General features: G+C 34.8%; 1 protein-coding gene across 1 annotated transcript in view; it reads left to right on the top strand.

Annotated features, from left to right (window-relative positions):
- LOC127541529 (doublecortin domain-containing protein 1-like) overlaps positions 1 to 27,315 on the top strand; it is a 183,806-nt gene that overhangs the window by 38,945 nt on the left and 117,546 nt on the right. The window lies entirely within an intron of this gene.

Below are 27,315 nucleotides of genomic sequence, written 5' to 3'. Positions count from 1 at the left end.
ATATAGGATTCTACTGGGGGAACATGTCCTATATCTCAGTACCATTTTCTGGATTAAGGACAGTGACTAAAGGATTTGAGTCAAATGTAAAATATTCTAAGTATTTGATTTTCTCTGCTTTAAAAGGGAAAAACAAAAATATTTCTCCCACTCTGGCTAGAAGAGAGATATTCTTTCACTAGTTTGCTGGAGTACTCACAAAAAAGCTATATATTCTAAAAGATTTAAGCCCATTTTAGATAAATGACTTGATCCTAGATACTATGTGATTTTTGGAGAAGATTGGAGATTTGGAGAAGAAATCCAACAGAACATATAATTTGATTTAGCAGTGTTAATTTACATATCATTTACCTGTTATACATTTAATGATATAAAAGGTCTTTTTCCTTTAATGTCCCCAGTTCCTGTTTATTGTTGTCTCTTTGATTTCTGTGGCTTCTGTCTTTAATATCCCTCGACAGGCAGTGGCCTAAATCCAGATGGCTTTGGTCCACATTGAAAACCAGTAGTGTCCCAGAGTTTGATTATAGTCTTGATAAAAACCCATTCCACATAAATGGCTCCCCTAAATTATTGTACCAACTCCTTAAGATTCATTATTAAATAGGCCTAAAATAATGTCGTTCATCACTATTATGATATTTCAACTATAAGTCATCATTTTTAAAGATTCAGCCATGAAGTGTTCAGGATGATTCAAGCTTACTTTGGCTTTCATTTTCAGATAGTAACATTAAAAAGCCAACATATCGAAATATTGTAGAAAAATATGCTTGTAACAAAAAATGAAGGCACTTATATTTTTATTGGCTAGTACAGTAAGTGCATGTAAAGAGCATAGAAATATTGTTAGTGGCACCTTTTCAACAAATATACATCACGGGAATTATGAGACTGAGCGGCTTACCTTGACTACCTGAGAATATGTTGGAGAAGTTTCCATTTATCGTGGAAATACTCAGAGGGAGATAAAATCAACAACAGAATAAAAAAAATTAAGCACATAATAACATGAGCAGCTGGAGACCAAAAAAAGGAGGCAGAAAAGCAGCTGATGAGAGAAAGAAAATGAAAACTGACTCGTTTTAGTGAAAACCTGTTATTACTGAGAAGCAATTTTTAATATAGCTAAAAAAGTCTATTTCATGATTAGAAGGCTTGACTCTTTACCAGACATTGTGTTCTTAGAATCCTTCAACATATTTTACATGCAAGTGACAGAGGGGAAGTAATAAACTCTGCTGTCCTTTGGCTTGAGGGCCATAACAAAAAATGAATAGAATTTAAGGAAGATTTTGAGAACAGAATTATTTTCTAGGGGAATGGGGTGAGGATGTTTTTATGTCACTAATATGTAAAGATGAACAAGTTGGGAAGGAGAGCCAGGAAAGTCAACTTCAGGATTCAGGACCAACTCTGGAAAGGCTGGAACAATGAAGCAGACCCAACAAGATAGAATTCAACATGGATAAATGTAAAGAACTGAGTGTGGATTCATTGGCTCAGATATCTAAAGCTAGAAAAGACCTCAGAGATATGCAGTGCGACTCTTTTTATGTATGAATGAAATGATGTCCAGAGGGTCAAGGAACTTACCTGAGATCATGTAAATATGAAGCATCTCAGTTGGGATTTGAACCCAGTTCCTCTGATACTCAAGCCAGTGCTTAAATACCATGCTCAAATAATTAACTTTGGAGAGAGAAAGTCTAGCCATCAGTTTATGGAAAGATCTTTGGACGTTTAGTGGATTCCAAGATCACTCAATCATATCATGTGTCAGTCAGCTAGAATTTATGAACTTCCTACTATGTGCCTGGCATTGTGCTGAGCAGTGAGAAAGCAAAGAACAGTTCTTGCCCTCAAAGAGCTCAAAGTCTTATTAATAAGGGAGACAACACACAGATGATGCACCAACAAATATATACAAGATTAACTTGGGGTAATCTCAGAGGGAAGACACTAAGATTTTTTTTAATTATAGCTTTTTATTGACAGAACCCATGCCTACGTAATTTTTTAACATTATCCCCTGCACTCACTTCTGTTCCAACTTTTCCCTTCCCTCCCTCCACCCCCTCTCTTAGATGGCAAGCAATCTTTTACATGTTAAATAGGTTACAGTATATCCTAGATACAATATATGTGTGCAGAACTGAACAGTTCTCTTGTTACACAGGAAGAATTGGATTCAGAAGGTAGAAATAACCCGGGAAGAAAAACAAAAATGCAAATAGTTCACATTTATTTCCCAGTCTTCTTTCTCTGGGTGTAGCTGCTTCTGTCCATCATTGATCAATTGGAACTGAATTGGATCTTCTCTTTGTCGAAGAGATCCACTTCCATCAGAATACATCCTCATACAGTATCGTTGTTGAGGTATATAATGATCTTCTGGTTCTGCTCATTTCACTCAGCATCAGTTCATGTAAGTCTCTCCAAGCCTCTCTATATTCATCCTGCTGGTCATTTCTTACAGAACAATAATATTCCATAACATTCATATACCACAATTTACCCAGCCATTCTCCAATTGATGGGCATCCATTCAATTTCCAGTTTCTGGCCACTACAAAGAGGGCTGCCACAAACATTTTGGCACATACAGGTCCCTTTCCCTTCTTTAGTATCTCTTTGGGGTATAAGCCCAGTAGAAACACTGCTGGATCAAAGGGGATGCACAATTTGATAATTTTTTGAGCATAGTACCAAATTGTTCTCCAGAATGGCTGACTGTATTAACAATTCCACCAACAATGCATCAGTGTCCCAGTTTTCCCGCATCCCCTCCAACATTCTTCACTATCTTTTCCTGTCATTTTAGCCAATCTGACAGGTGTGTAGTGATATCTCAGAGTTGGAAGACACTAAGATTAAATCTGATCTGCAAAAACTAATTTAGTCTATAGACTGCCTCAATAGAAATATGCAGGGATTCTTAACTGTGAGCTTTTAAAATTATTTTGATAACTGTATTTCAATATAATTACTTTCATGTATTTAAAAACATGATTCAGGCAGCCAGGGTGCCATAGCCCATAGAACACTGAGCCATGAGTCAGCAAGAACTGAATTCAAATGTAAATTCAGACATTTACTAGCAGTGTGACTCTGGACAAGTCGCTTAACCTATGTTTGCCTTTACTTCCTTAACTGTAAAATTGCGAAAATGGTAAGAATGGAAGCAAGAACATTTTTCTGGGTTGAAGTCATAATGATCATCTCCATCATATATAATGTCTTTATTGAATATGTCCTCATAAAAGTCCTCAGAAAATGAAAATCATTGAGTCACTTTCTTGTAGCAGTGATGACTCTAAGAAGGAAAGAACGATTGAGTGTATTTGAATAATATTTATTCTTAGGCCTGAATTATATCAAGGAGATATTATTGAAAAGAGATAGAATTTTAAAAATACCATTCTTTTAAGAAAATGTGTCTAAAGTCATTAAATGCAATTCCATTCATTATGGTCATTTATTAAGCATCTCGTAGGTAGATAGTGCTAAGCTGGGTATAACCAGCCAAATACGAAACAGTATTTTCTCTGAAGGATTCTATTGAGGCAGCACAGCATGAACACATAGAAGAAGGTGGACAACAAAGAGGACACTGGATTGAAATTTTAGGATTTTGGTTTAAATTCTTGCTCTGCCACATTTTGAGTGAGGACAAAGAAAAGATTTAGAAAGAATGGCAAATGTAAAAGGATACAAGGAGATGATGGGATTTTGGAGTTTTAAATTTTGAAGAAAGTAACAATCTTGAAAGAGAAGATTGGAGCAGGATGGCAGTGGATCATGAATGCCCTCTCTAAGAGTTTCTATTTTATCCTCCAGGCACTAGTCAAGCACAAAAAGGTTGGAGCAGCAGAGAAGTGACCTATTTGGACTATCTCTTAGGAGTGAGGAGCTGGATTTGGAATCATGGGACCAGATCTCATGTTTTCCCTTTCCTGTTTACCAGCTCCATGACCTTGACCTAAATCACTTAATGGTTCTAAGTTTCTTCTTCTGTGAAATGAATGGTTTGGAATAAATGACCCCTAGATTAGATGGTATATAGATGACAGATGCCATCTGTCTATGATTGCTGTTGAGTCATTTTTCAGTCATGTCTGACTCTTCTTGACCCCATTTGGGGTTTTCTTGGCAAAGACACTGGACTGGTCTGCCATTTCCTTCTCCAGCTCATTTTACAGATGATCAACTAAGGCAAAGAGGGTTAAAGTGACCTGCTCAGGATCACACAGCTAGTTAGTTCCTGAGACCTGATTTATCCTTAGGAAGATGATTTTCTGATTCCAGGCTCAGCAATCTACCTGCTTTGCCATCTAGCTGCCCTGTCTATGGTACTAAGATTCTGTTATAAAATATTATCAACTTTATATATAAGGGTGCACTGGAGAGGGGAGAGACTGAATTTGGGAAACCTAGGAAACAACTTCAATGATTCCACTGACAGGTGATGAGGATCTGTTTATTGCCTTTTTTTGTAGTGAGTAAAAATTAAATAAGCAAAAAACAAAAACCATAACAAAGTAGTTAATTATTACTCTAAAAAAGATGGTTGTACATACATCAATAAGTAATGTCATTCTGATGAATATATAAAATTAGAGGTAATATTGATTTTATTTATACTGTTCAAGTACTATTCAAATTCATATACTTACAATTACATTACCTAACTGTTCAGATTCAAATATTTGATTGTTGTTGTTATTGTGTGTGGACGGTGTGGGGGTGGATTTAAGGTGGCTTTATTTAAAATATTAAAAGGAAAACTTGCATATACTCCCAAAAAGTATGTTTGTTTGTTAAAACATGAGTGGGTATTATAAGCGTGATCCCCTTAACTTTGCTAATATGTATATTTAGTATTTATATTTCTAGAAAGCATACAAATCTGTTTTTAATACTGTGTACCATATTTCTACTTCTGCTGTTTTCTTATACTTTAAGCATTCATGGGTTAATAACTCTTTATTCTTATTTTTCTTGCATCACTGAATATTTATCTTTCCATTCAAATTGAATGACCTGCCATTTTTTTAACCTATGCAAAAATTTCCCATTTGTCATTTCTCTCCCTAGTCTGAAACCTGTCAAACTGGTCACAAGTTGAATGTTTATTTTATGGTGTCCTAGAATTTCCACTTTCTTTTCTTTTTCACTTGTATTTCTCGATGATAATTTTCAGCGTGAAAGGGCCAAATTGCCAGACAGTATTCAGATCAAATCAAAAACTTAATAAATACCTACTATGTGTCTGTGGCTGTTGCTAATATTTTTGTGTGATTGTCATTTGCAGACAGCTACATCCATTGCTAAGAAAATATGTATCCAACCCTGTTCTGTCTTATTATTATTCTAACAATTATGAAATAATAATTATTCTGAAAAGAATAATAGTATTATATTTCTATATTTCATTATTATATTTCACCTTAATATTTACAAACCACTTTTTCATTCTTATCCGATATAATCTCATCTGATTGTAATTTGTAAGAGAATGAAATCACATGATTCTTTGTTCTCTGTCAAGCTTCTCAAAAATTGGAATATAAATAAAAAAAGTCTTATTAGCTAAATGAAACCTTATCTTTATAACAAATCTTTAAAACAATGGAAGAGTAGTGTGGTCCCCATTTAAATTGTGTGATGCCCCACTTAGCTCCCAAGCCTTTATCCATTCCTCCTTCCAAAGTGGGCTTACTTAATTACCAACTATGAGTTCATTTTCCTTCAGACTCTGGTTATCAAATGTTTTCCTAGGCAGGGGAAAATAGATGGAAGCATACATCAGCAATATGTCTCACCAACTCAACCTCCAGACAGTCTTGTTACAATTTTGTTCTGATCTTAGATCTCTCATTGCTGATAACTTCTTGTTCAGTTCTTTTGTTATTGAGTACACGCAACCCAGCAAGATGAAGGACAGAAGTGAAGTGAAAAATAAGAACAAAGTCTTGTAGGAAGGAGCAGTAAGGAGCAGAGATGATGTTTCCAGTGGGTCATTGAAAAGATATAAGAAGATAGGAGGAATAATTAAAATGTTGTTTAAAAGAGTTAGGTGAGCACAACCTAGCATGGTACCTTTCCTACTTCCCCACTTAGCACTCACAAGTTTGGATGTTGAGTCTCTAACTAGGCTGATTACTCCAAAGTTTAAAGGTACTCCTTGTAAGACCCTGATCTTAAAACTCTTACATATGAGCCCCCACCAATGACCTCACTTTAATAGTTGTTAAGTAGACACAATTAGCTCAAAGCAATGATATTTACTGAAATGGCATAATAAAGAGACTAACTATAAACCTTTCCTTCCCATAAACCTAGGCACACTTTTGCACAAACAGGTGCAGAATCTCATAAGAGGTTTGGGCACAACTTTATAATAAGTTGGTATGTGAGACATGTAGGAGAAATATATAGCCAAGGTAACTTATACCTAGGAACTGCAGGTTTCTAATATTCTTTCTCTTCTTGTACTAACCTCATGCTGCTCCCCAGTGAGTAGATCTTTGAGAAGCAAGTAATTCCATAGATATGCACTTTTTTTATTGGTTAGAGATTCTTAAGAATATAAATGTAAGAGGATGAAAAACCAAAAAGTCTCCTAAATTTACAGATGAGAAAACTAAAGTTAAGTGACATGGCCAAGACCACAGAAGTAATAAATAAGACAGTTTTGAGAACCTAGGATTCTTTCCACTAGACCATGCTGCCTCATATGTTTCTTGAATGCCAAAGCTAGTTTTCTTCCAAATTCATAGTCAATTTTGTTCTCTCATTCCAGAGACATTGTTCCTTGAAGCTGCTTCCTACCCCCAACTCTCTCTGTGTGTGTTTTCTGCCAGATGGAATATCTAGATACCAGATGGTATCTTGCCAGATGGGTAGGTAGTTCTGATACGTTACCATGGTCATTCACAAAGTTGGGGGGGGGAGAGAAATCCCTTACTTTGTATACTGCCCTGTAATAAAGGCACAGAGAGCATACTTGACAAAACTGTTTTATGACTCAAATTTTCTCTTCAAATTGGCATCTCAGTTCTAGACAACCCTCTCGTGACTTGGAAGAGGTTCAGATATTATCATTTTCAGTGTCCTTTTCATTGTCTTCCACTAAAGAATATTAACAATATCAATGTAGCACTGTTTTTAAACAATCTCTTACAATGACCAACCAGTTGAGGAGATTGTGTTGGATTATCATTAGAAAATTATAGAGTTGCTTCAATAAAATAACAGGAGAATGCAGGCAAGATCTTCACACAATGGACTTCATGGAGGGGATTTTCATTTTGTTAGCCAGGATATGATCATTTTCAAGTTTTGGCAGGAGACCCCAGAAATTCTGAAGATGTGGCAGTAGTGCATATGTAGTTACCTAGTCAGCACTTAAGTGAGATATTCCATTAAATGTGAAGAACAATATGCTTGTTATTCGAATCAAGTGTTCTAGATTTTCCATTTATCTTGGAATACTGTACCTAGGACAGTATAAGTACCATAAAAATGTTAACTATCTTCCCCCTCCTCCTCCTTTCCCTCTTCTCCTCCTCTTCCTCCCCCTCTTCCTCCTCTTCCCCCTCTTTTTCCTCCTCCTCCTTCCCCTTCTCCTCCTCATTCCTCTCCTCTCCTCCTCCTCCCTTTCCTCCTCCTCCTCCTCCTCCTCCTCCTCCTTCTTCTTCTTCTTCTTCATAGAACTTTGTATTAAAAGTGGTTCTTTGTTTAGGAAAAGTTGGATAACTTCTTCCTTGAATATAAAAACAACTGAGGCTAATGTTTCCATGCCATGAAGAGAAAAATCGAATTCTAGGTTTTTGTATGGAGAAAAAAAAATAAGGAATGATTTTTCTTTTTCTTTTGCATTTTATATATATATTGCATATATATATGCAAAAGAAAAAGAAAAATCATTCCTTATTATATATATATATATATATAAAATGTAATATACACATTTATATATTTATGTCATGTGTTTGTACATACAAACATAGATCTCACCTCCACAGAATTTTTCTAGTGTTTTTTCATGTCATGAAGATAAACATAGGCTCTTGAAAGATACACAAATGGTACTTAATCCCTGGCATGTTTTATCACGTTTGGAAAAGTTTTGTATATGGTCTCAGTCATACACTTTTGTTGTCTGAGGTCAAACTGAGATCATTGCCAGCAGATTGGAGAACAAGTGATGAATTCTCTGGTCATGGAAAACTATGAAACAGAAAAAATACTCCTTATTCCTCTATAAACTTCATTCCATTTCAAAAGTGATTGTATCAGAATGGAACACAGAGCTAAAAATCAAATAGTTTTAGAATAATTATAAACCTCATTTAAAGTGTTGATTGTTCCACATGTGAGGTGTTTGTTAATAGGCTTATATTTTAATGAAAGACATGAATCACATCAAAATTGATCTACAGACTCTGATTAAAATAGAAGATGTAAATCACAGAAAGCACAAGTTCTTCTCTGAGAAGCAAAGTGGATTTCATTATGTACCTCCAAAGAAAGAAGCTATGTAATTTCACTGGAGACCTGGTCATCTCATCAGTACTCATAATAAGCATGAAAAAAGAGACCATCTTGCAGCTATTTTTTGGTTTATTTGTTGTAGAGAAATTCTGTAAAGAACATGATAACTTCCTCCAAATCAAGTCAAACATGGTAACAAGTGCAAAGATGGGCATGGGACCAGTGAAAGATATGGAAATGTGGAAATTGTTGGAATGTGATTTCATGATAAAGTATGAGAGAGGCCAAAGGCTGGTCGACTTCTCAGAAGCTTCATACCCAATACATCATGAAAATCATCTTCAGGCAGATAGTCAGAAAGCTATAGACGTGGTCTCAAAATGACCTCACCAATAAGGAAATGGATTATATCTTAAACATAATAAAGGAACAATTATCAATAAATTATTTCTGATTCAATCAATGGTCAGTGTGCAGTTATATCATCAACTAATTGGACCAAAATCAATCTCTATTAGAAGAAAGGATAAAAAAAGAAGAAAGGATAAATTTCACAAAATAATAGCTGGAATTATAACAGCTTCAATCTGAGATTCTGAAAAATAGTATATGTATAAAAATATTAACTCTAATTAGGCCCAATATTTAGTGTTTAGCCCATGTAAAGCAAATTTCAAAAATGAGTAAACTGGAAATCAAAGGAGCATCAACCAGGAAACACTTGATTTCATTGCCAAGTAGAGAGAGTCTTTACAATTAAAGCCAATATTTGCAGCATATGAGTGCAAATCATCATAGAACTTGGAAGATTATAAGCAATATCACCTTGTTGTGTCTCAGTTATAGCTGATTCTTCATGACCCTCTTTGGAGTTTTCTTGGCAAAGATATGGCGTGGTTTGCCATTTGTCCTTTGTTGATTCCTTTTACAATTCATTTTATGGATGAAGAAACTGAGGCAACCAAGGTTAAGTGACTTGCTTAGGGTCCCATAGCTAGTACGCATCTAAGGCCATATTTGAACTCAGCAAGATGAGTCTTCCTGACACTAGGTTCAGCACTGTATCTATTATACAACCTAGTTGCCCAAATAAGTGAAGAGCAAAAAGCAGTGCAGAAAACTTGGAATATGACCTAATTAAGTCAATCATCCTCAAAGAATTGATAATTGATATCAGAATAACAAATAATTCAGAAAATAGAACAGATTTAGCAGCATTTCTAATAGTGGCTCATAGTGGAACTACTATATTTAGGCTTTAATGTTACAGTTTGCCATATGCTACATGAAGGAGTGGAAGTTTCTGTTAAGATGATGAAGTCATATTGTATGGCTAAGACCAAGTACCCAGAGATGAAATCTCTGATAAAGGCAATGCAATTTTGAAATCACTGAGGGCTTAATAGTCATTTATTTCAAATAGGTTAAGTTATCAAAAGCATAGAAATACAACAGAAAGTGTTCCTACTTCTTCTTCCTGCCAAAAGTGATCAAAATTCCCATTAACACTGAACAACACATAAGAATTGGAAATTGAGAGGATGCCCATAAATTGGGGAATGGCTGAACAAACTGTGGTATGGGATTGTGATGGAATATTCTTGTGCTATAAGAAATGACAAGCTTGATGATTTCGGGGAGGGGAACCTTGGAAAGACTTACATGAACTGATGCAAAATGAAGTGAATAGAACCAGGACAATATTGTATACAGCAACAACAATACCATATGATGAACTGTGAATGACTTAGCTATTTTCAGTAATGCAATGATCCAACATAGTCCCAAAGAACTCATAATGAAAAATTCTGTCTGCCTCCAGAGAAAGAACTGATGTTGTCTGAAAACAGACTGAAGCTTACTATTTTCACTCTATTTCTTTTTTTTTTTTGTTCAAATCTCATACAAAATGAATAATATGGATATGTTTTATATGATTAGAATGTATAACCTATATTGGATTGCTTACCATCTCAGAGAGAAAGGCATTGATAGATCTTAAAATTCAAAACAAAAACTGTTAAAATTGTTTTAACATATAATTGGGAAAAATAAAATATCATTTTAAAAATAAACAAGACATATTCCTATTTTTACATTTTTATTTGAATCTACATGAGAATGTTCTATGTACATATTGATAGTATCTTTAATAAAATATAATAAGAGAAAAAAGTATTTCCCTAATAATTTTCTATAACAGACTATTTCCTCACAGTCAATGAACAATTATTACAGACCTATTAAGTGCCAGGCATTATGTTGGTTCTTGGGAAAGAGATAAAAAGTAAACAAGCTTGTATTTGGGATACTCACATTCTTTCAGGGTATTATCTTATATACACATATGGGCATATATAATGCACATGTAATGGGAGTTATATGGAGGTAGTAACAATTAGGGAAAGGCTTGATGTAGAAGAATGACATATGAGCTTAGAAATAATAAGAGTTGGAAATGAGGAAGGGATGCATTCTAGATTTGGGGTGCAAAATCACAGAGGTGAGAAATGGAGGGTTATATATATATGAGGAACATTAAGAAGACCTATTTCCTTTGATTATAGAGTACATAAAGAGCATAATATACAATTAAGTTATAAGTGTAGGACTGAAGCCAGGATATAAAGAGTTTCAGAAGAGTTCCTAGAGGTAAATGAAAACCATTAGAGTTTATTGAGAAATTGATCAGACCTGCAATTTAGGGAAATTATTTTGGTAGTTAATGGATGGGTTGAAATGGCATAAGATGAAGCAAAGACCAATTAAGAAGCTCTTATAATAATCTAAGATCTTTGGGAGAATATTGGTATTATAAATATAGCTAAATGTGCCTCTATGTATAGACTAGGCCCCAAGTGGGTAGCCTCTAGAACAGTGGCTGAATGGGTGATGAGAAGGATACAGGTACTAGAGATATTTTAGAAATGGGAGTTACAAATTTGACAATTGATTATCACAAAAAATCAAGCTTTATTGAATTCTATTCCCAATGCTCATTGGTATGGGACTTTGTCCTGATTGGTAAAAGTGAATGCTCTGCCCTCTGTGAGGGTTAGGGCCAGAAAGCTCCAGCCTTCTTCAATTCTCCATAGGACTCCTCAAGCTTTGAGTTTTTTGGGACATTTCTGGCTTCTAGTTTTGAGAGGATAGTTGGAAGAGGCCATTCTTACTTCATGTTGTTGAATAGAGAATAAGATTCTGGGAAATAAATGACATGAGAGGAAGTGGCAGTCTCCCTCGTGGCACTTGCCCCAAAATGTTAGACTAGAGATTTCTGAGAGATTCTCCTTAGATGAAATCTCAAACTGTCTCTCTTGGTTGAACTGAGTTATTTTCCTTCACCTTATACTGTCAAGTATATATTCTCCCAGACAGATTTTGTCTGATTTTTGTTGTGCTGTAATGAAGATACATTTACATTCCCCCCTTCCCCCTGCCTCCCCACCCCCATCCTAATTGTTATATGTGTTCATTATGGAGCTCGTTTTTGGTGGGAAAGGGATCAAGTCTCAGATACAGTAATTGGGATCACCTTTTCCAAATAATGACATAGTATTCTGAAGTTATATTGAGTCTAATCATATCCCAAGACTAATAATATTTAAGGGTACAATTCTAGCCTGATATCCCCTCTTTCTGAGGGAGAACTTCCTGTTTCCATTCTAGGTAGGAATTATAGTCTCTCTTGGAGAACAGGCTAGAAATGTAGTATATAGAAAGATCCCCATAGAATAGATGGGGGCCAGTCCCCCTCCCAACACAGGAGATGTTGCAATTCATGAATCTCACTTTACACACACAGCTAGTTCTCTCTCTCTACATTTATGATAATAATATTCTCCCAATGATGCTCAATGGCTATGACTCATGGGACAATCTCTAAATAATCAGAATTATAGATGATATAAAGGGTAATGGAAATAGTTATGGTGTATAGCAATAATTCACGACATACTATCACTAGTAACTTTGCTTATAAGAAACAGCATAAAATCTCACCCTGGAACAACCCTCCAGTGTTCCAGTCCCTCTCTCTTACTGGTGAGTTCCTGCTTGGGTTTCTGTTGTGGGGGAGGGGCTCCATTCCTTTCCCACCTGTTCTGATTTAACAGTCATCAATAATATGTCACAGGTGAGTAACTCCCTCACCTTGCTTTTCAATTTCTTTCTATGTATTGTCTTTCCTCATTAGAATAGAAGCTCAATAAAGGTAGGAACTCTTTTTTTTTTCTGCTTGTATTTGTATCCTAAGCACTTAGCACAGTGCCTGATACATAATAAGTGCTTATTAAATAATTTGTTGCCTCTCTTGCTACTTTAAAATCTCCCTCTCTATGAAAAATACCATCAGAAAAGGAACAAGAATAGTCAACAAGAAAGTATGAGGGCTAACAGATGGAAAATCCAACCACCCATCTAAAATAGTAAAAAAAAATGTCCAAAGTCTAGAAAAATTGGAATTTTAGAAGACCTGCTTATTAGCTAGATACACTCTCTGGATGATTTATGTGAATTACCTATGTAATAATCACAGAGGATAAAAAAGTGTGAATAGGTTTGAAGTAGAGCCATGTTGATGAGTCCAAAGATTTATCTGGGACAGAGGTTGTTGTTGTTTGTCACTCGTTCTCGTAGAGGACCCTGAAATTAGAGAGGGGCAAGTGAATTGGATTTAGATCAGGGAGGGCTGTGCAAGGTCACTTGCCTCACTTTCCCCTTTGGAGTTGTCTGGGTCCAGTGGGAAGATATAGATCAAGATGGCATGGGTCATCTGGGGCTAGTCAGTTAATCTCTGTTTCCTCATCTATAAAATGAGGGTTAGTGCTGAATAATAACTGTGGTTTGTTGTTGCTGCTGCTGCTGAAATTGTTCAATCATTCCAACTCTTTGTGACTCTATGGACCATAGCACACCATGCCTTTCTATTTTCCATTCTTTCAAATCCTTGGATACTCTGAATATATTATGTCTTTGATGGTATTTTAATGGGATTGAGGGAAATTAACTAAACAAGCCAACTAGATGGTATATAAAAATCAAACTTTGGGGGTTTCCACTTGTCTTGGGATACACTCCATTATTTGGATTTTTGATTCCTTAGGGTGCTTAGGTAGAAATTGAACATCACTCCTCCTTGTAGAAATAGGAAACATTATCTCATTCGCTGTCTTTATTAAGAAAACATAGTTCTTTATTAACTAGCAGGATAAATTTTAAGCAAACCACAGCCCCCCCATGGGAATCACCATCCACCTTTTGCCACTTTGTATTTTGTTGTGTTCATTCAGAGCTGACTAATTAACACCTATACCTTAATTCTTGCTGCTTTTATCCAGTCATTTGGTGCTTTCACCAATGTCTAAACACTGCGGGCAATCAGGATTCTGTCTTATGCCTGTCTTAGCAATTTTGAGAGCAATGTTTTGAAGTTCCCTTTTAAAAGTCTCTAATGATCTGATAATTGTTTGGGGTTTTCTGATGAAGTGTGAAGTGCTCCGATAACTCTATTTCCTGGTAGCTATACTTTGTTTAGTTTATTGTCTCTTATCTCCCAGATCTCTTTAACCATTGTCATTTTCCCCATAGACTAAAAAATAATATTAAACAATCACAAAAAATAACCCCAATTTTCCCCATCCTAAAAAAAAAAAATCTTGCTTTCTCCTGCCATTACTTCAAAAAATAAAGTCCCCTAGAGGGAGGGTCTATTGTTTTTACTGATCCACAGTATCTAACAGCGTGCCTTGCACTCAGTTGATATCTCCTATGTTTGTTGAATTGGATTATATTTGATGGAGATTATAGAATGATTTAATAGGGAAAGCTACTGAAAGAGAGATATCTAGGTAGCCCATAGCACTTCCATTTTAAAATGTTTATTAGTGAAAGAAATTTCATTATACTAATCATTTTCATCATTATCTTTATCCAACAAAAATACCTCGCGTCCCCTCCTTCCCCTCCCTCCAGATAGCTATCTGATAAAAATATTTGGAGAAATTTAATACCAAGTGATTCAGGTTGTCTGCAAAAAATCCCAACCCTCTCAGAAAAAAAAAAAAACAAGGCTAAGAAGACAGTTATTTTTAATTTAATGTTTCATGTTTATTATACCTAGTAAAAATCAAAAATCTATTGGGGCATAAATAGCACATCAAATTTAGGTCATATGTATCATACAATAAACTTGCATTTTTAGGTACTAAATTTTAGTATCAAAAGACCTATATTTGAGTCCAATTAGGCTAATTAATATCTTGAGCACTTTTTTTTCCTGAACTTAAATTTTCCTATCTGTACAATGAGAGAATTTGACTGCATGGTAAACCTGTAAATCTTCTATATCCTTGAAAATATATTGAAGTTCTTTGAAAATTGAAAATATATAGTATATTCCTATTCATTTTATTGGTTTTGGAACTGACTTTCCTATTCTAAATAGATCCAGGATTTCATAGTTGTGATACCAGTGTACTCCTAACACGATCAAACTTCCAATGCATTGGTTAAATATCATAATATTATAAATATTATAAATAATATATGGAGAAAAGGAACAGGAAATGTATAAAATATAAGGCAGGGAGGAGTTTTGATCAGCACTTGAAAACCAGAGACTTATACTGGTGAAATCATAGACTCACCAAAACCAGGATTTAATTAAATTAATCAGCTTAAGTATCTGCCATATGTCCAGCACTGCACCAGATATGACATAAACACAAACACAAGATCTATACAGTTCTCTGCCTTCAAAGAGCTCACTTTCTATTAGTGGAAAAGATAACACACTTAGAAAGTTAAATGCATAATGTGTACCAAAAATGTCCGGAGAATAGTAAGTGTTTAATCTAAAGATTAATTTGTTGAGGATTGAAAAGGGACTCCAGTGCAGTATAATAGGGAAATGGGAAGGGTGAGACTGTAGTTAATTGATATAGTTATGATAGATGAACTTGGGGTTGGGGGACATTTTGTTTATCTGTCGATATACTTTATTCCTGAGTCCTGTAACAGAGCAAACCTCCACTTTTCTAAATTTATTCTTTTGGGAAACTGTCATTTGTATCTGAAGAATCATTTTAGGACACTGTTTCTAGGGATACCTTGATTGCAAAATGTATAAGAAAATAAATGCTAAAACAAATTCTATTGTCTGTGTGAGTGAATAAAAATGCATTTATTCAACTAACTACTTGCAAAAATTATGCTGATGCAAACAGAAAAATAGGATAGTATTTTCTCTATAAAGAAGTTCACAGTATAATAGGAAAGACATATGAAAGATTTCAGCTGCAAATCAAATGGAAAGATCTCATGATCCTTAGAGTGAAACTACAAGTCTGATTGGGGTAGCTAGATTGTGGTACATGCATATTGTGCCAAACTTGGAAATCAGTCAGTCAGGAAGCCTCATATTTCTGAGTTCAAGTCTGGCCTCAGATACTCACTAACTGTGTGATCTTGGGCAAATCATTTAATACCATTTGCCTTAATTTCTTCATCTGTAAAATGAACTAGAGAAGAAAATGACAAACCATGCTGGTATCTTTGCCAAGAAAATACTAAATGGGGTCATGAAGAGTTGGACATGACTGATCACAAAGCAGATTGTAACATATCTTCTTTAATATAATTTCTACTGATAAAAATCAGTTTCTGATATTGAGTCACTTGATAGTACCAAGGATGTTGGTGGCCAGAATTTTCTTTTCCGGGCCCTTAGATACTGTAGTTGGAGCATCCACAGAAACAATTACCAGCACTGGATCTCCATGGTGGTTGCTTGAATAGCATTGAATAGTGGCTGCAGAGATCAGACTAGAAGGAGGATCAGTAGTCGATAGCGAGCTGCCACTTTTAGGATTCTTAGGTTTAACTGCTAATTGATGACAGTTGGTCAGTAGTTGATATTACTGGAGTGCAAGAAGTTGGGGCTGTTTTCTCTGGTGATTTCTCTTTTTACTAGCGTTTGGCTTGGAGGCAGGATAGATGGTGGGGGAATATGGGCTATCATTCTCAAAGCTTTTGGATAAGGGTCCTAAGCTGATTTCTCTGGAATCTGAAAGGATGTGACTACGAAAGGGTTTGACTAGACTGACACATAGCTTCTTCAGTTTCTTCCTCCAGATGCCTTGCTTCAATTAAGAATCTGATTTTTAAAAACTTCTTATAGTCTCACAGACTGAGGTAACAACAACATCCTCTCAAGTTTTCTTCTTAAATGATTCCTCCTCCTGAAAAAGTTTGATGTGGTCCTATTTTCTCTGTCCTCCACCATCCAACTTTGATATCTACTGGAAGACTAGTCTAGCTGTGGTCTTTAAGCTGTCTGCCTACTGACAGAAATTACTTATAACTTCAGAAACATTCTGTTTCTGGGCCATTTTAAGGAGCTTTTGAATGTACCAAACCTGTCAATACACTGGAAAGTGGTTTCCTTACAATAGAGCATACTATTCAGAAAAGGAAATACTCTTGATCTCCTATAATACAACAAAATGCACTTTTTCTTAGGCCACCAACAGATGTAAAAGTGCAATTAGGAATATATGCCTTTCTTTTAAAAAATCTTAAAATTTCAATTGAAATCTGAAAATAGCATATCCCTGATTTGTAGTTTACCTTGAAATTTGTGGTTCTATATGTATTTTTCAGTTTGCATTTATCTAAATTTGCTTTAAAACAAAAACTTTCAGAATTCATAAGGTAAGAAATATGACAAATTTCTAGATGAGTTGGGAAAACATATTGAAATATTTTGCTAGAAGAAATATTAATATCAATATTTGTATTTTTGAGCTTAAAATTCAGGTTGATATATCTACCTTTATGTTTGGTTGAACTTTGTAAAAATTATAGTTTAGTAAATTGGGATGCACTTTCTGTAATATATGCTAACCCATTGACATTGTGTACCAATATAGTACCTGGGAAATGTCAAGAATCTTAGAGGAAGGACCCCGTTCTTCTGGGTGGATTCATTAAGATAAAACGCAGATGTTGCACAGGATGAGAAAGTGCAGATGAATTATGGTCTATACTTTAGAATATGTGTCCATGTTGGTAAGATTACAGATCCTTTTACATATCAAAGTATATTATAATATTTTTGACTATAGAGAAAAAGAACTCAAATATTCACATTCATGCATAGCCAAACCCCTGAAGAAAAATGCTAACCCCATTCTAAGACATAGATAGGTATAATAATTTACACTGTGGAATACTGGGTAAAAAAATTCTACAGCTCATAATTAAATTTTTCATGCAAATACTACTTGTTTCAGTAAATTGCACCAATTATGATATGCTTTTTACCTAATGTTCAATTGTTAGATTTTACTTGCTTAATGAAGCAATACACAAGCCAAAAAGGAATACATTAATATAACTTAATTAAGCTTTTAGAGGAATCTTTTCCATCTAAATCAATATAATGTATGATTAATAAAACAGTATGTTGGTATTTTTATTAGTTTTATTCTTTGGGTTTTATTTTCCTAAACACTTATCACTTTTGGTGAAGAGGAAAGAAAACTAGATTTTAAGTTCAAGAGACCCAGACCTTAGGGCTGATTATGTCATTGTACTGGCTATGTGACTCCTGGTCTCTACTCCCCATTGCCTGAAGCATTGGATTGGATAACATCTAAGGTTCATATTAGTGCTAAGTGATAGGTACACTTCATAATTCTAGACAATTTTAATGATACAATTATCGAATCTTGGAATGGGAAGGACCCTTGGAATCATCTGGTTTCACTTCCATCTAAAACATTCCTCTTTTCTGCATCATTAAACCTCTGCTCTTACCTGCCCAGAGGGAGTCCATTCCCTTTTCAGTCAACTTTAGTTGTTTGGAATCACTTCCTCACATTAAGTACATAGGAATCTCCTTGAAAGTTTCTTCCATGTGGTCTTAGCCAGTCCTAGGACATGAAGGCAGGTCTTGATGTAGTTATTTAAAATTATTCTTCTTTTTGGGTATGTAACAAATGACAGATTTTTTTTCAGGTATTATATAATATATATATATATATATATATATATATATATATATATATCTCTCTTTGCTTTATCTCTACAACTTTATTTTAGAGAAAGTTATAAATGGCCACATATATATATATATGTCTCTTTGCTTTATCTCTACAACTTTATTTTAGAGAAAGTTATAAATGTCCACATATATATGTCTCTTTGCTTTATCTCTACAACTTTATTTTAGAGAAAGTTATAAATGGCCACAAATTGACTGCCATGATCCTGAATTATATGCATAACACACAGAACATGATGCTGAATCACATATAGAAAGTATACATGAATTGTAGATATAAAGGAACAATAATGTTCACATGGAGCTTTCTGCATTGAAAAGGGTCTATTTTCTCATTTGAACATCATAATAACTGTAAGGTGGGGACAATAGGCATTATATTTGCCATTTCACAGATGGAGAAACCAAGGCTTTGAGAAAGTGACTGGTCCATGGTTGCACAAATCTTAGAGATGGGATTTGTATCCAGGTTTTCACGACTTTAAGAGGTCTTCCCTAGTCATTATTTAGCTCATCAAGGGCAAAGCAAGAGAGCTATAACATTTAAATGGATCAAATGTAGCTGTTTCTTTAATGCCTTTTTTTTTTTAAAGAAAAACTTGCTAACTGTTGTGCATTGAGCTGTCACCTCCAATGTACCTTTGATAGGCTGTCTCTTTCTTAAAGGGAAAGATGGGGAACAGAAAGTATACTGTTTCATTCACACAGGCTTTGTCAAAAAATGCAGCTGGGATATGATTTCTGTCAGAAACGATCTGCTTGAAATTTCTCCATCTTTACTTCTGAATACAGAGTGGTCTGTCTGTTTCCTAACCTTAGGTGATGGGATCTGCTGCCTTGTCAGATAGCATTTGAGTCCTCTCACTACCTGCCTGTTGAAGAGAGTACAGACTCACTGTGGTGGCAGAGAAAGCCTTCAGGTTACCCTGCATCTGTCTCTTCATGTAATTAACTGCAGCCAGAGAGAGAGAACCCAACAGAGGTTCTGTGCTGTGAGAGAGTAATGTGGGCAGACAGGAGTTTCTCAACTGTAGAAAGAGTTTGTTAGTGTTTGCCTTCAGACTGAAGCATCCTCCTTGGTCTAATGAGATGGCTGGACGTGGAGCTCTGTAAGATCCCAATATTAAAACCTATGTGAAGTAAAAAAGTAGAACATATCAGCATGGAGGATTTCAGAGAGAAGCCCTATGCTTCAGAGTTCAGATACCTGTGATGGGGTACAGCTTCTAGAGAAATATAATAGTAATCCTAAAGTCCCCTAACCTTAGAGTGCTGCTGTTCTAACAATCTGGCAATGATTCTAAAGCCTTCTGGCCTTAAGAATAGAATAATATGGTTGGTCAGTGATAACCAAGTTCCTGAGACTATCATGAATGGAGCACCCCTCAAACCCACCTGTAAACTAAAATTGGCATAACAGTAACATGAAGCTCCTTGTGTCATAAAGCTCTGCTTTCTCTAACTTTTCCTATAAATTTGTCTTTTTGCCACTGGTTCTTTACTAAATCCTTTTAGGAACTTAACCCGCTTCAAGTGGCATTACAATTGTGGTATCTTTCCCTTCCCTTTCTTCCATGTCATATGGTTTCTCCCCTAACTCCACTGTCTCCCACCCCACTTCTTTTCCTTATAGCTAACTTAACTCTTTTAGAGTGCTAAGTCCCTTTCAGGATTTAGCTGCTACCCAAGGGCATGTCCCAACCTCATGGGATTCTCTCTTTGTACTGAGTAATTGTGAGTTCCACAGAGGAACTTGTTTCTCGTATGTTCTCCCTCCCACTCTATTTCATATCTACCATAGCCAGTGTCTACTGTATTCCTTCATTTTGTCTGTAACATATTCTCCTAAATAAATCTATCTTTTGCCAAAGAGAATGATCATTGTGAATTCTTTACATGACTGAACCCCAACTTTTGGTGCCTGCCATCAGTTGATGACAAACCCCACACCATGGATCGCATCATCTGGATTTGATTTTTAGTTCTGTGGATGAACTTTAGTTTCCTTGTAAAATGGGCATAATTATACTTGAAATATACATTTTTTACTTGATAGGGTTGCCACTCAGAAATCACTGTATAATTCCACAGTGCTAGCAAAACAAAATTTTGTCTCTGATTATCTTAAATAAATCTACTTTTTGCCAAAGAGAATGGCCATTGTGAATTTTTCACGACTGAAACCCAATCTTTGGTACCTACCATCATTTAGTGACAAACCCCACACCATGAATCGCATAATCTGGATTTGATTTCTAGTTCAGTTTCCTTATATATAAAATGGCCATAATTATAGCTGAAATATACATTTCTTACCTGATAGGGTCACCGTGCAAAAATCACTGTGTAAACCCCAAAGTGCTAGCAAAATAGCAGTTATGTTTATTCTTCGATACTTTAAGCAATCGTGATATTTTTTTAAGCACTGCTATGTCCTCCATCCATGCAAGCCACAAACCTAACAGCTTTCATGAGATGCCTTGCTTGGAAAGGTCAGCCCCACTTGGATTGATAAACACCCTCCAGCTTCACCAGGCTGATCCTCAGAATTTATATGATTTTTACTGGAAAATATATAGTGGGCAAAATGTCATCACACCCACCCAAAACAAAGATAACTTTTGAACAGTGATTTGCTACACTTAGCCATCCAAAATGCTCTCTTTCATTTTCTCAAATAAAAATGGAGTGCCTGTGGTCCCAGATTGGCGAAATTTCTTCCTCATCCTATTCCAAAGAATTCATTATCTTCCCCAGAAGCAATGCCTTCACAGCTGCCTGGAAAGCCCCATTTGTGTAAAGTATTAAGCAATCAGAAGCATGCCCTCTGGGTAGGAGTAGGTCCTGGAAATTTGCCATTCACAAAGATCCACTCAAAGGCAGGCAGGCTGGAGGATTTATGAGAGCCATGTGAATATCTGTGTGTCTGTCTCCCTGACACATTTTATAGTACCCTTTGGCTTTAGAAGATGACTCTGAGATTTAGCAAATGAATGCTTGCAATTCTTCCTATGTCATTCTTAATAAGCTTGCTTTCAGATAGTGAAGGCAGAGAATCCTCCTCTTCTGAGACCTCATTGTGTAGCCACATCAACACTGATAATTGTTTAAATTGGAAAAACAGAAGCTAAATATTAGAATAAAGACTACACTAGTTTTGGGGACAATAACACAGAATTCTTCTATCCCCAGGGGACTTTCAGATTCATTTAGAACCCAGAGTATTCTTGTTCCCTTAGGGTATTCTTGATGCCTGAATGAATGAATGTATAATTTAACTCAAATATTGGAATGAATCCTATGTATGTATATTGGAGGGACAGCCCTGTTCTATGGAAACCCACCGGGTGGGTTGGGGTAGAAGCTGAGATTTCAGAATTAGTGTTTGCTGTTTGTATTATCATTTTTCAAATTCTATTTGCTCATTTACAGCAAACATCCATTCCTTATCTGTTCTGTATCATCTATAGCAGAGAGATCTTTTTTTGTTTTGGGAATTGGCATAAGGGAGAAGTGGAGATAGATGAGGTGAGGAAGTGGGAAAGGAGCAAGAGTGTTTACTATGTCAGAGAATATACTGGGATTTTCATTTATGATAAAATGGCAAATAAGTAGGATGTTTAACTAGTAATAGAACAGTTTTTAGATTAGCTTCTTTATAATAGAATGATTAAATGTAAAAAGTCAGCAAGAACAAGTAGAGACCTTTATGTTGAGAAATAGCAAAGTTTCTTCATCTAATCTCCCAAATTCATTATTTTAGAATTATCTTGATTGCATACTTTCCTCTGTCCATTTACTTGTTAGTTGCTAGATCTTATCATTTTCATCTCTCTCATCTTATCCTATATCTTTACTTACTCATACAATGACCTAAACAATGACTAAACCAGGTCCTCATCACCTGGATTTATGCATTCCATGCCTCTGTTCTTTCCTCTCTCCAATCTACGGATTTGAAATATACTTATTTATCAGCAATTTCTTAAGTGCAGAAACTTTTGTTTTTAATCTTTGTATTCTCAGAATCTCACATAGTGCACATAGTAGTCAGTTTATAAATGCTTGTTGATTGATTCCAGAGATGAGTCCTTTATTCCTCTGGAGCATTTCTACATTTTTCCTTTCTGTGACAGACCTATGAGATCATGACTCTCTCATCGAGTTCCTTTCCTTCACCTGTGACTGCATTTGTCACATTGTCTTAAAGTTTCATTCATTCAACAACAATTTATTACATGCTTACTGTATATCAAACTTTATTATAGTCAACAATCAATAAATGCTTGGGAACCTTGTATTCTTGTATCCTTGAGTCAATTATGGGACTAAATGTGGTCTCCTGTAGATTATGATTCATGAAAGCCTGTTTGTTACCTTTTCATATTTTTATCCAAGATGATGTGCCTAAATTATTCTCCTGAAGCCTTTATAGATATTAAACTGGACATGGGGATCAATAATTATTGATATCTTTTCTATTTCAAAGATGATCTGTAGTTGGATAGACAGTTGATGGAACTGTTTCATCCTTGCATATATTTTGGCCAGATACTGCAGATGGACAATAAACTGGACCTATAATTGAAGAGAAGGAAAGAAGTGGGCTGAATTGCACTTGGAAAACTAGCCTATTTGGTTACTTTATTAAAGCAAAATAAATCTTTTAAAAACTATTTGATGATACTATATAGTTTAATATCATGGAACATTATAATCTCCTAGGAATTTTTAAAAGGACAAAAAATGCTCAAAGTAGGCACAAATAAACTGTGGATTATTACAAACATTTCATTATATATGGTATCCCCAAAGTCTTAGTACAGTTTTGAATTTTCAAAGGTTATGAAGTTGCATAAAATATTAAGGGGATTTATGATACTAAGTTCTAGTCATGTCACTACTTTGAGTGATAACAGATGGTGAACCTGTGTGCTTGTTGGTATCCAGGTCATATTAAGAAATGAAGAGAAAACCTTCCAGTACATTGAATGGATTTCAGTGGAGGATTTGCAAAATGTGATGGGCAAAAGTTACAATAGATAAAAATGAATGGATGTATTTGGAACCTCTGGTTTTGGAGAGAACCTCCACATACACCCCCCTCCCAAAAAAAAAAGCTTTCAGTTTCTCCTCTACTAATGTAAAAGTAGGTGTCACTGGGACTACCAAATATCTGTGTGCTCTCCTGAATTTCTCTTCCCCAAGGGCAGAGTTTAGATCATAGACTCATTGATGTCCTGTAGTATTAAAGTATACATTATAATACACACACATACGTAGAGTACAATGCTTGGCACATAGTAGCAATGGATCCTCGGTCCTTGTACCCCAGAATTTTCTTTCCCCAAAAGACAGAAAGGAGGGAGATGATGGATCAGGGTCCAGAGTCTACTCAAAACTCCAGAATCTGGAGCAATGAAAATTCATCCTTATCTTTCTTTTTACAATTTATAGCCTTGTAAGCTGTTAGTTTGCTATCTAAGCTCCCAAATTTTAGTATATAAAATTTTCCCAAAATTCTTTCTAGTTACTATGTGTAAATAAACTCTTTTGTGACTATGATAATCTCTTTGAATTCTTTTAAACTGAACCCTGTCACAACTCAATAACCAAGAGCTTAATAAATGCAGATTGCCTGACGGATTACATACATACATACATACATATATGCAAGATATATACAGGATATCCCAAAAGTGTAGTTTTAACTTTTAATAATCTGAAATATAATAAAAACATTTAAATAAAAGCCAGAGCTAACATTATCTAGCTTCTACAAGCTTTCATACATAGATCAATGAGATAGGAGGTTGAAGAAAAAGAGATCGGGCAGCAGCTTGAATTTTGGGAATAAAGGAAAAGACTTCTGCTTTCCTTCCCAACTCTTTCTCCTTTCTCTGTCAGTTTAGGTGGAGCTGTGAAAAATGCCAACTATGATTTATTTTACTATCTACTGCCTTCTGGTGGCGTTTTGTAAGCCAGAATCTTTATAAACTAGTTTATTCTCATTGGGCATTTTATTACTTGACATGAGAATGGGCATGGAGATAAGACACAAAAGAGTTTTATATTCCACACAATCTACTAATCTAGCTCTGCAATTCTAGCACATGAGGTTCAAGACCTTGTTGGGGGCAATCAAGTCACAATTTATTTTTATTAGTGTTCCTATAACTGTTACAAACAATATTCTAAAATTTGAACTCTGATTCAAATTTAAACTCTTGGTAAGAATGAGCTATGGGAGACTGGCATAATAAATGTTGGAAACTAAACTCTGTCTTTGGGAAAGGGAAATTCAGGAGAGCACATAGATCTTTGTGAGCCACAATGACACCTAGTATTACATTAGTAGAGAAGAAATACTGAAAACTTTCTCAGTAATTTGGGGGGTAAAGGAAGTATGAACACTTGCCTCTACTATTATTTAACATGTTTCTAAAATGCTAGTTTATGACAATTTGAGAAAGAAAAGAAGTTGAGGGGACAAATTTAGGCAAAAGAGGTAACAATATTTTTATTTCATATTGATTACCCCACAAATCAATAAAATTCAGTATTCAGTATTCAAAGGATACAAAATATATTCACAAGGATCATTAAAATTTTCATTATTTTTTTAAAAAGCAGGAAGAAAAAGCCTGTTAAAGGATAATAGACTTTTCCCCCCTTTCAGCAGGTAAACACTGGATTAAATCATAAGCCTTTGAAATTAGTTTACCTTGTTTAATAATAATAATAGTAATAGTAATAGCATTTTTGTGGTACTTTAAGGGATGCAAAGCCCTTAATGAACATTATTATTTAGAGCTGATCACATTCATTACAATTTTTTGTATATTTATTGACTCCCTATAGGAATATGCCCAACTTGATAGAATAAATTATTCTTGAGTGAAAACTATTCCCTTTTGCCTATTGGTTCCTTTTAACATAGCAAAAAACAAAACAAAGCAAAATACCAGCCTTATTAGACTTATGTAAATTTACCTACTGAGACATATACGGGACTTATGTACATCTAAAAATAATTTTACAGATATAAAAGAATCCTAATTAATTAAGGAAAAATTCAGGGTTTATGACTGGGCCAGGTAAATATCATAAAAATTCTGATATTATAATTTTAATTTTATACCACTAAGTATGATGCTATATAAATACTGTCTAATTGTCACAGAGTTTATACTACTCCAATAAAATTACCAAAGTGATCCTTCCTAGAATTAGCTAAAACAACAAAATAATGGGAGGAATAGTCAGGATATATGGAGGAAAGTAATTAGTATTCTTTTTTTTTTTTTTTTTTGCTCTGTTAAATGGAACCAATATGCTCTAAATAAAAATGTTAAACTAGCATTTCTAGAAATGATCATTCAAGCATAAAAAAATCACCACCAGGTATTTGCTACACTTAGAATATTCTGAATGCAGTCCTTTTCCTCCTACCTAAAATAATATAAGAATAATGAGTCTGAAACAAGAAAGAGTAAACATCAAAGTACTGTTTTTTTTTTTTTTTTGTTTTTTTGGAGGGGAAGTATAAGAGTGCTCAGAATAATTAGAGTCTAATTATTAGGAATTGTCCTTGAACTCAGATCCTCCTGACTTCAAGACTGTTGCTCTATCCACTGAATCATCCAGCTACTCCTCACATGTTTTTGTGATTTTTTTTTTCCATTTCCTTCTCTGATCCAGCTGCTAATGTGAATCATGAGCTTCCATCTTTTTCCCTCTCCAACATCTCTACACTCGAATGACCGTAACCTAGGCAATCTCAATTAAGCGATCCCATCGTTTTCTCTCTCCTTATTAAGGTGTTTCTTTTTTTACTTTGTTTCTCCATTGACCATTAGATGTAGTAATAATTCCATGAAATTAATAATCTTTTCCCCTGTTCAGTATGTAAACATTGAATCAAACTGTAACTCTTTAGAAATATTCAATCTTTACCTAAAATCTTATTTTGTGTACCTTTTTGTATTTTAAAGACTGCTCACTCTGGTATTTTCATAAGCAATGCTTATAACTAAAAATAAAAAAGTTCATTGATTCTCTATAGGATATATCCTTGAATTTTATAAGATAAGATATCCTTGAATGAAAGCCATTTACTTTTGCATTTTAGTATACTACACCTCATTTTCCCTTTTCCTTTCTTATTGTTGGTGAATAGTCCTAATGATTCCTGTTAGTTTCTTACTTATTTGCAATATTTTTCTCATTTTGGGACAAGGTTAAACCTGGGGAACCACTCTTGATGACATTCTATGGATTTAGATGATTTACAGTATCTTCTCTGATACTCTCTGAAAATAGCACTTTGCCATTTTTTTTGTTATCTCAGAGCCATAATTCTTACATTAGCTTAAAGAGCTCTGTCTTTAAATTATTTTATTTCTATTAATTGATTTTGCTATGACCACTTTTAGTGGAGGGGCCATTTACAATCACAAAATTATAGATCCTTGCAATATACATACAGTATGAGGAAATTCACTATTTTTGTTTTGGAATGACATTCATCCCACTAATTCCCTACAGAAACTACTCATACCATCAACATTATATGGCCTAACTCATTACCATTATTTCTTCTTGGCTCAGTTCTTTTGTATGTAATCATAGTACTTTTAAATTTCCCATTTGATTTTTCTTTTTAATTGAAAAGTTATAACTTTATTGATTTTGATGATAACCACAATAGTTGGTATTGATCTAGCACTTTTAGACTTGCAAAATAC

The sequence above is a fragment of the Antechinus flavipes genome, chromosome 6 (genome assembly GCF_016432865.1).
Source record: "Antechinus flavipes isolate AdamAnt ecotype Samford, QLD, Australia chromosome 6, AdamAnt_v2, whole genome shotgun sequence".
In the NCBI taxonomy this organism is placed as follows: Eukaryota; Metazoa; Chordata; class Mammalia; order Dasyuromorphia; family Dasyuridae; genus Antechinus; species Antechinus flavipes.
This window is presented reverse-complemented; position numbering and strand designations above follow the sequence as displayed.